Consider the following 10,496-nt stretch of genomic DNA (forward strand, 5'->3'; position numbering starts at 1 on the left):
CACGTAACAATGTCATGTGTCATTGGCGCCAAATTTACAGAAATTGTTGAAAAATATGCATTACTTCCAGCATTACTACTTGGTCTCTAGGTCCAAAATTTATTTTCATGGACAATGCTACTGGAAAATATAAATAAAATTATTATTGGGATGGAGAAAGTTCGGAAGATGGTTAGATCGGTTATAACTAAATGCCAAATGTTATGTTGCACAAATTTTAAACACTCTTATTATAACTCAGAAATAGGTCAATATATATGTGAAAATTGGCAAAATTTTGCCACTGTTTTTTATTTGGTCTATTTAATGATGACATCATTATTTGGATATTATTGAAATCCCGTTAATCGGGGGTATAAAAACAGACCTAACTATTCCTATTTTTCTCAGAATGTATATTATACAAAGTTAGTGCCAATGAGATAATGTTTAACTTTTCTCTCTCTTAAAATGTAATAGACAATTTACATCGATTCTTAAATTGGTATGATGTGAGGCAACACTTTGTTTGTCTATCTATTGGTCGGTGCCCTATTGTTACAATTTTCTCCAAATTAAAGTATCAACAAACTTTTAAAGTTGACTAATAATTATGCCTCTTAATGTTTTTTTTTCAACCGCAAATATTGCATATTTCTTTGTATTTTTAATTCTATTCAGTCTTTACATGTTGTCTTTGTCATATTTTACTCTTTGATTTATATTTAATCGCACATAAACTACTCATATTTTGCATTATTTTTTAAAATAATTATAAGGTCTAATTATCTGTTAATCCTAGTTCATTTGTAAGTTTATTCATTTATATTTTTCCTTGCATAAATACATATCTTAAAAAAAAAACAATCCCTTAAACATACAAAGGCCACTAAAGATTGAATTTACATGAATATATTTCTTACACTGTTTTCTCACATATTACCTAAAAATCATTGGTAAAACATAGGTTACGTAAATCCCTTGTTTGACTGCAGTAAACAAAAAGACAATTTATTCATGTTCACTTTTCGTCAGCGGATTCATTTGCATTCAAATACTCCTTTTTATGGATTTTTGTTATATACTTTTTGTTATATACATAAAATAAAAACAAGCTGATACGTAACCGGAATGACAGTAGATTACTCTTATATCCATACGAATAAGCTCAGACCATTTCAAGCTTCACAGGTAAACTAACTTTAAAATACTTTCTCCTCAGAAAAATCAAGCGTAGTTTCAGTTTTGAGTCATATTTATTTTCTATTTTAAGTGTAGATCATATGCTTACGGTGAGTTATTTAGTGATTCTAAGTTGATTTTCAACATTTTACAAATTTGCTACAGGTGAGTTTAGTAATACGCTAGTATGCTCTTTGTTGTTTGTTCATTACAAATGGAGTGCATTGTCAAATACAAATCAGGGACAGCTAAAATGTAAGGCTAAGACGGCGTACGCTTCTGATTGAAATAAACAATTAATTTCCCCATAGGCGACAATGGTAGCCCTTTTCGAGATACAGACTTTAAAACGTTGACTTTTTTAACGAAACCTTGCTAGAATGAAGGAAAAGTTATTTGGACAGTATTTTTTGGTCCAAAAAATATAGGTTTGCGTTGCTTTTCGTAGCGTATTTTGTACTTATCTCCCATGCCTATCAATTTTGCCCTTAAAAATACGTGTCTTGTCCTAGCGTTGAAAAGTCATCTCAGGACCTTAATGGCTACGGAATAATTTTTATTTTGCCTTTTGTATAAAGCAGAGTGCACGCAGTCTCTATTAATAAAAAATAACGGGCGCACATATCGACCAATCAGGATTAGCCATACTCTTAATTCTGAATACCATGTTATGCTCATAAAATGGCTGCGCCCATAAAATCTAATGGTGTATTGTAACCTATACGGTATTAAATACTTTCTTGTATCGTGCAATTCATATTGCGTTAGATGCACAAATATATATGCCACAAATAAATCTTCTTCAAAACGTTTTGGCATTACTCTCTGAATTTTCACAAATTTTTATCGGAGGTGACCCCAGTGGAAAAATGTGAAGAAAAAAATCTGGTTTTCTTTAGTAAATGCGGTACTGCTAAAAAGGGTCTGAAGATAATGCCCACTTTCTCCAATGATTCTTTATATATCATCAAGTACTTATTATATTGATACCAAAGTCAATCCAATATGTAACTACTACGGTGAATTTTGAACAACAGTTTTAAATGAAACCATTTTCGTATAAAGTACATTTTTGAAACAGACTATAGCATTTCAAAATATGGAATATGTGTAAATATTTGTGTTTTAACATCGATACTGTTTGTTAACTACAAAATGGCATGAGTATTCTTCTTCCTTTAGTTTGTTATTCGTGTGAACATTTCAATTTTCGAAGGGGATCATTTCCATACATTTTCGCTGAATTTTGGTAATTTCGACAACAGCACTTGGGTCGAGATTGTTATGTTTAAAAATCGATTTATATTCACAAACTATAGACGTGTACTTGCTCTTTTCGAACAAATCAGAAGAACTTCAGAAAATGACATATTTGTTCTACAGTAAGTCAAAAGTCGAGCCCACCCTTGTTTCTAAGGTACAACGCAATACAAATATGAAACAGACTATAGCTTAAGGTGGATCCCTACAGATATAGCAAATTTTTTTTCACCATTGAATTTTTCTTAAAATTTGCATACATATACTATGCAATGGCCTCTATGAAAATTTGAGTTAAAAATAGTATGTCACCAGACTCGTTTCCATGGTAACGGTCACCAAAGTTGGTACATCACGTGTATGCATAAATACATACCTGATGTAGAAACTCTGGATTTTTTTCAAGCCTTTGAAAGTATTTTGAAGGGTTTGTTCTTCATTTATTACAAAATTATTATTTAAAATGTAAATAAAACACAAATAATGGCAGTTTTATTCATTTTCATTGATTTCATCTCTAATTTCATCAACACTGCTCCACAAAAAAAAACACAGATTTTGTTAAAATTTTCTATTTTTCTTAAATTTCCAAAAAAATGGTCCAATGAATATTTTTTTAAATTTGACATAAGATGGTCATAACAATGAGCTTTAAAAAGAAATAAAAAAAAATATGGGTCACCAGACTATTTTTTGCACGAAAAATGTTTTTGTGATCCCTAACGAAACAGTGATCAACAGCAGTTTTTTGTATATCTTTCATCATCGGTGATCAAAGTGTGACATATGTTGTCATATCCTTTGTTAAACTAACACAGAATAATACAGTTTCACAAGGCAATCAAATGAGAACAATTTTTTGGTTTCTATGAACAACGGTTACCATGGCAACAGGACATGAAGTTGGAAAATTCAAGTTTTTGCATTGTTCTGATGTGCAAGATTAACAACCTAACAGACAATGGCAGATCAAATACCATGATTTACGACCAACAACACATGGCTTCTATGTAAATGTAAACAAATATTATGATACATTGTAATGCAGCTTATATTAGCATTACTGTGGTCTTAAATGAGCAAAATAAATTACTCAGAAGTTAGCGAAAATCACCAAATATATTTTTTTTAACAGGTAACAGTCATGCAAGTAAAAGGATTAAAAAAGACTTTGTCACCTTTTCCACAATTAAAGATTTAAGTTTGATGAAGCATAATGATAATACATTATATATTTCAGTTGTCATAGTAACATAACCAAAAAATGATGAAATTATAACTTTTTCAAAGGTTTTTCAACTTTCTTTATTTTGAATGCCTCAATAATCAAGCAAACATATAACTGTTATATTTACAAATGTGTAAATAGTTTACTCCTCTGATTCAGTCAATTACTTATTGATAGTCATAGCATTATTAGAGTTCACTGTGTTCTCAGTCAAAATTATCAATCCTTCCATATTGAATAGTACATGTTGCTCCCAGTCAGATATAGCATATTACTATTAGTGGCAATTCTTTTCTTTCAAAATCTTTGTTTCCTGGTTATCTGTTTGCCTCTCTAATTTCTTATTCATACTTTCCCAAATTTCTATGTAAATTTTCCAGGGGAACATTCTGTTGCTGCATTTACCTGAAAGTTTAATTTATTTATTTGTAATGAAAAGGTGTAATATATACTAATAAACTACTAAATCTATATAATATTTCAGTGAGTGCAAAATTAATCCAATCATGCATTACAACATCAATTTAAAAAGATTATATTATACCTGACTAACAAAGGTACTCATTAAGAGTTTTATAATATGATATATGGCCAGGTTTTTGAAGTGATTGCAATAATTAGGTCAGCTGATGGGTATGCATTTTATATTGCTTTTGCATATGATGGCCATCCTTTTTAGTGGTTTTTGTTTTGTGAACAATGGCAATTTGGAATGCAATAATTGACAATATAAATGATATAGGGAGCATTATAGGGTCCAATGCAAATAAATTCAAGGTATACATGTATATTTAATAGGTGTGACCTTTACCATATATGTGTACCTTAAATCAAAACAGTTGAACTGTTCTTTTTGGTAAAAATTTACATATATACAGCATGTGACCAAGTTTTAAATAAACATAAGTTATCTACATCACATAGTTATCTTCATTGTCAGAATTGTGGCACATAAGAACCAGTGGCAGTCTTGATAATATACTTTGTATTTAAATTATAAAATAAAGTACAAATCAATAGTGTAAAATGTGGATCACTGTGACCTTCTTTTGCCTGGAAGCTGAGTTACTTACTAGACTCTGAGAGTGTATATATAAGTTTGCATGATCTGACACCTTTTAGTTGCTGAGATATACATTTGTTGTATATGAAATTGGATGTTTAATGTAACCAAAGTCAGTGAAGTGGAAAATGTAGGTCAGTGACATCTGTGTACAAGTTTACATGATCCTACATTTTATAGTTGAGTCTACTAAATATATTGTCCAAAAAGAAATGTTATAAATGCCTGCAAAACACCATTATCAGATTAAAAAGTCTCAAATGGAACCTAAGTTTTTTTTCAAAGGTAACTACATGTAATTATCCTAAAATGTATGTATTTACCATTGACAGTCATCCTTCATTTTTCTACAAAACTGCTGCTAATAACCTGCTGTTAAATGATGACCATGAGACCTACAATTGATAACAAATATAACAAAAATTAAATAAGTAAATTAATATAATCAGATAATATAGGATTCATATCAATGGTGGTTGTTCAATATCAAAATAGTGAAAATAATGATAAAAAAGCCATATTCCATATAATAACAAGAGCATTGCTAAGTATGGCATCCTCTCACCATAGAAGACTGTTGCTTTCACATGGGTGTTTAGAATCTACAATGTCCACTTTCACCTTGACATTTGGGAATATCTTTTCTATTAATAAAGTTAAAGTCTAAATTCTTTAAATTTACCTGTATTACTTTCATAGTTTCAACCAGTACCAAACATTTGCAATTCTGCAACATAACTAGCTTCAACCTAATGAAAAAAAGTGATAACAAATATATATAAATGAAAGTGCATGCAGTGTTCAAATACTATAGCTAAAACATATTACATTTAAAATTAACTGGAAACTCAGGCTGTTAACAATGAAATTTGTAATAATAATATGTATAAAGGCTTTCAAAACCAAATAGGTTTCATTAAATTTGTTGAAATTATACATTAATATCATGAATATAGATTTCATTTAATAAATTATACATATGTAAGTAACTAATTCTAGTTCAATATTTTTGTTGAAACAAATTCTGTCATGTTCTATACATGAAAGTCTTCAAGTATATATAACAATGCTTTACCACAAAATTGATTTGAAATATTGACCCTAAACTTGAAATTATTACCAAGATCTGTTAATTCATTTTTATGACTGCTTAAGTGCAAATATGAATATAATTATGGTCCTCATTATACTTTATATCTACTTAGGAAAATTTATGAATTATATGACTAAAGGTTTAATTACCTTCCAATTATTCATTAAATTAACCATGTTTAAAACTGTTTCTTCTTTTGAATTTATTTACAGGATTCTTTTGCAACTGCAAATATTTTCTTTCCAGTTTAATTCTCCTTTTTCTTTAAGTATGGCTGATGAATTCACAGACAGTACATTCAATCCATTAAGGAAATTGTTGAAATGTGTGGCACAAATTCCTGCATGCATCATTCCTGAAAAATATGATATGAAATGTCAGTCTGCACATGTATTGGTTAATTAGATAAACTATAAACTATTTAGACTTGAGTTCATAATTTTATTTGGAATATACAATTGATTTTTTCAATTTATATTTATATAATATGATTGTGAATTCATGTTTACCTTTATTCTAATAGATCACAGACTCACATTTATTTCTAATAATGTGGAATGAGGGTGGGTGCCCCCCTTCTTAATTTTCTTTTTTGCCTTCATGCATTATCCTGCATTCTACACATCATTATAAATGACTAAATATGTAAGGTTTCCGACCACTTGGTCTCTGATTACATGCAAAAGATGACTTAATATGAAAATTCTGATTATTAAATAAAGAAAACTAATATTTTGAGTTTGTAAAACATTATTTTTGTGAATGAATCATTGTGACTGCAATTGTTTACTTTTTCAATTCTAATTTTATTTATGGTTATATAATTGCTACCAAATAAGTATTTACAAAATAATCCTCTCCTTTTGGATGCAAAACTAAAAAGCCCCTTATGTATAGATGTCTTTGTGTACATTGCAAAAATGATAAATAACTTCCAGGGGCAAAATTCCAGAAAAATTACCAAGTCCAGCTTCATAAAAAATTTGGGCAGCACTTCCCCTCAAAATAAAGCTTTTTACCCTCAAACCACATAAACCCCAGACCATAATAGAGGGGAATTAAAGAAAGAAAAAGAGAGGTGTGGGGTAGGTTCATTTATTCAAGACATGAAACCATACACCTTCTCCAACCAGTAAAATGTGTAAAGTCTAAAGAGAATATATAATAAAGAGAAAATTGAACTCTCTTACCATGTCCAGCTTTTGAATTGATAACAAATCCACCAGTCCCATTTTCCCCCTCGTTTCTACACTGTCACACATGATATGCAGGTTACATGCACTGCAGCTACAACGATATGGTATTGACAAAATGCTTCACGGCCTCCACCTCCTGGTCCAAGCCTTGAAGGTCGTATTTCCGTTCACAGACAGTATCCGCAGGGGACAGTTTTGCATCTTAACGAACATATTCTGCGCTAGGTGATCATCAGAGCTAGCCGTCGACCTTCTTTCCAGGTTCCGTCAAACGAAACATCACTGTCTGTGATCGGACGCCGAATTTCTCCAACTCTCAAAAACTTATATCATATGATATTATAAGTTGAGAATCATTTAAGACTGTGAACTTTCAGGCTGAAGCTATTCATATTCTTTATTTTTAAAGAACGCATGCATTTATCCTTTATGATAAACCTTCCTTTCTTCTGAGCGATGAGCTGTAACTTGGAAGTTGTTTACACACGTTGACAACAGACGACATCGGAACTGTTACCGTGACCTAGATATACAGGCGATATATCCTAAATTTTTAAACGGGAACCAGTTTTACATCAGTAAAATGTTGTTATCTCCCTTAGTATCGGAAGTCACAAAAAAATACGGTTTCACATCAAATGTCAAGTAAAATGACTGGTTTTGACACTTTTTAGCACTATGATAAAGAAATGTCGATGCTGTATAGATTGAAATAAACAATTAATTTCCCCATAGGCGACAATGGTAGCCTTTTTCGAGATACAGACTTTAAAATGTTGACTTTTTTAACGAAACCTTGCTAGAATGAAGGAAAAGTTATTAGGACAGTATTTTTTGGTCCAAAAAATATAGGTTCGCGTTGCTTTTCGTAGCGTATTTTGTACTTATCTCCAATGCCTATCAATTTTGCCCTTAAAAATACGTGTCTTGTCCTAGCGTTGAAAAGTCATCTCAGGACCTTAAGGGCTACGGAATAATTTTTATTTTGCCTTTTGTATAAAGCAGAGTGCACGCAGTCTCTATTAATAAAATAACGGACGCACATATCGACCAATCAGGATTAGCCATACTCTTAATTCTGAATACCATGTTATACTCATAAAATGGCTGCGCCCATAAAATCTAATGGTGTATTGTAACCTTCTCCTTGATTAAATAAACAATATAAAATTTCATGTTTCTCAGGAGTGATATGAATATTTTGCATAAACTTGTCCATCGTTTTCGCTTCGCTCCACTTAACAACCCCCCATCCTTTTTTTTATCCACTTTCCCAAAATTCAGCATCCAACCCTGCAAATCAATGATTCATTTTCAATTAACCATCTTGTTTTAATGCAACTAGTTCATCTAGTCTTAAGTTTGAGTTTTATCAATCAATTTGAGTCCTTTAAATTTAACCATAAAGTCCTTAGTTAGGCCTCGTTAAAAAAAAACACATAAGGAGCCCACTTGTCATCAAATATGTAGGTTCCGCAATTGTACATTTAAGAACGCTTTATTGAAGGAAACAGAATCTATAAGGAGCAAATGAGGGTTTTCAGAGGTTTGAAAAATAAAGTAATCTGAAATAACGCACGATCCCATTTTAAAAATTTGGAAAAATCTTTCAGTGCATTAGTATTATCTTAACTGTTATAATGATCAGAACAATCTGGTTTTCATTATTCATCCATTGTTTCCTCTGTAAAGGAAATATTGCAGGTGATATTTGACATTTAAAAGAAAGGAGATGTTGTATTAATTCAGGAAATGAAATAACGAAAAGATCTTGACTAAAAAATAAAGCTATAAAACCAATACAAACACTTGAATAAGTATTTGTCTTCTTATTAGTAACATTATGTGTGTACTTGATAAGAATACATTATCCCACATGTTAAAGATCCATGTGAACTTCCGCAGTCTTGATTTCTCAACTTTTATATAAAATATTCTCCATTTCCTCGAGGACAAATATGATCTTTTACCCATATCGAAATACAAAAAAAAACGAAACATAGATTAGAATTTATCCGGTTTTAAATTAATAAGGGAGTTTGAAGGACTATATTAAATAATTAAGACAACATTTAAATATAGATATTATAACAAATGTCTTTCCAAAATCTTAAGTTTTTTTGAAAATCATTTCGGGGCCTTTTATGGCTGACTATGCGGTATGGGATTTTCTCATTGTTAAAGGGCGTACGGTGACCTTTAGTTGTTAATGTCTGTGTCATTTGGTGGAGAATTGTCTCATTGACAATCATACCAATTTTTTTTTTTTTTTTATATAATCACCAAGAAATACCTAATAACACCCATTCCACCCTTTTCATTATATCTCGATCAGTCGTGTAACATAAGATACACTAGTTAAAAGAAGTTAAATGTACATGGAAAATTACATAGTTCGATAAAAATAAATCGAACTGTAGTGGAGAAGACATGATAAGGCCATAACCACTACTGACCTCTGGGTTAATAATCAAAAGTGTATTCTCATTTAGTGATTAAATTTTATAAATCAATTAAGAGGTAACATGCATATACAAAAACTAAGTGAATCGCATGAAATCTAAATAGAAAAAGCTATACCGTGTGCACAAAAAGGGTTAACAATGTAAATAGGCTAGCGGCCGTCTTAAATCTGTAGTGAGGTGATATTTGTTTTGCTCTCTGTTGAAGGCCTTACTGTGATTTTGAGATGAAGAACAGTAATACAAGCAGGTATGAATGCTCTAAAGTAGTAGGGTGCAATGTCCTTTAAAGAGAGATATAGGTATATAGATAAAGGCAACAGGAGTATACCGCTGTTCAAAACTCATAAATCCATGGACAAAAAACAAAATCGGGGTAACAAACTAAAACTGAGGGAAACGCATTAAATATAAGAGGAGAACAACGACACAGCATTAAAATGTAACACACACAGAAACGGACTAAGCATTAGACAAAATCCTATGAGAATAACAAAGATAACATCAAAACCAAATACATGAATTTGGAATAGATAAGTACCGTGACACGTCTTTTAGTAATGTGAATTCACACTCAAAAATAAGAGAAAACAAACAACACAACGGAAACACAACGTTAAAATGTAACACACACAGAATCGAACTATAATATAACAATGGCCATATTCCTGACTTGGTACAGGACATTTTTAAAGGAAAAAAATGGTGGGTTGAACCTGGTTTTGTGGCATGCTAAACCCCCCTCTTTTATGGCCATGTGAAACATAACATTAAAATGATAACACAACATTACAGGACTACAATATAAAAAAATAGGAGAACATAATTGACGAAGAAACACACGATTAATAGCTAAAAAAGGCAACAAGTTTAAAATTTTAATACGCCAGGAGTGCATTTTGTCCACACAAGACTTACTAGTGACGCCCTTATAAAAGTTTGAAAGCCGAAACAAGTACAAAGTTGAACTTTTGTGCCAAAAACGGCCAGGGTTTTCTGTTAGGTACCAGACCATCCCTATTATTTAGAATAA

General features: G+C 31.1%; 1 long non-coding RNA gene across 2 annotated transcripts; it reads right to left on the bottom strand.

Annotated features, from left to right (window-relative positions):
- Window positions 1–3,635: 3,635 nt before the first annotated feature.
- On the bottom strand, window positions 3,636–6,298 carry LOC139520154 (uncharacterized). Of its 2 annotated transcripts, XR_011663829.1 has the most exons (4): window positions 5,955–6,298; window positions 5,395–5,461; window positions 5,036–5,107; window positions 3,636–4,054 (listed from the first exon to the last, which is right to left on the bottom strand). It is a non-coding gene; the product is annotated as an uncharacterized lncRNA (long non-coding RNA). The 2 variants fall into 2 exon arrangements; XR_011663828.1 differs by lacking the exon at window positions 3,636–4,054 and having other exon boundaries at window positions 4,066–5,107; window positions 5,955–6,218.
- Window positions 6,299–10,496: the final 4,198 nt, after the last annotated feature.

Source organism: Mytilus edulis, chromosome 4, assembly GCF_963676685.1.
Source record: "Mytilus edulis chromosome 4, xbMytEdul2.2, whole genome shotgun sequence".
Taxonomy (NCBI): Eukaryota; Metazoa; Mollusca; class Bivalvia; order Mytilida; family Mytilidae; genus Mytilus; species Mytilus edulis.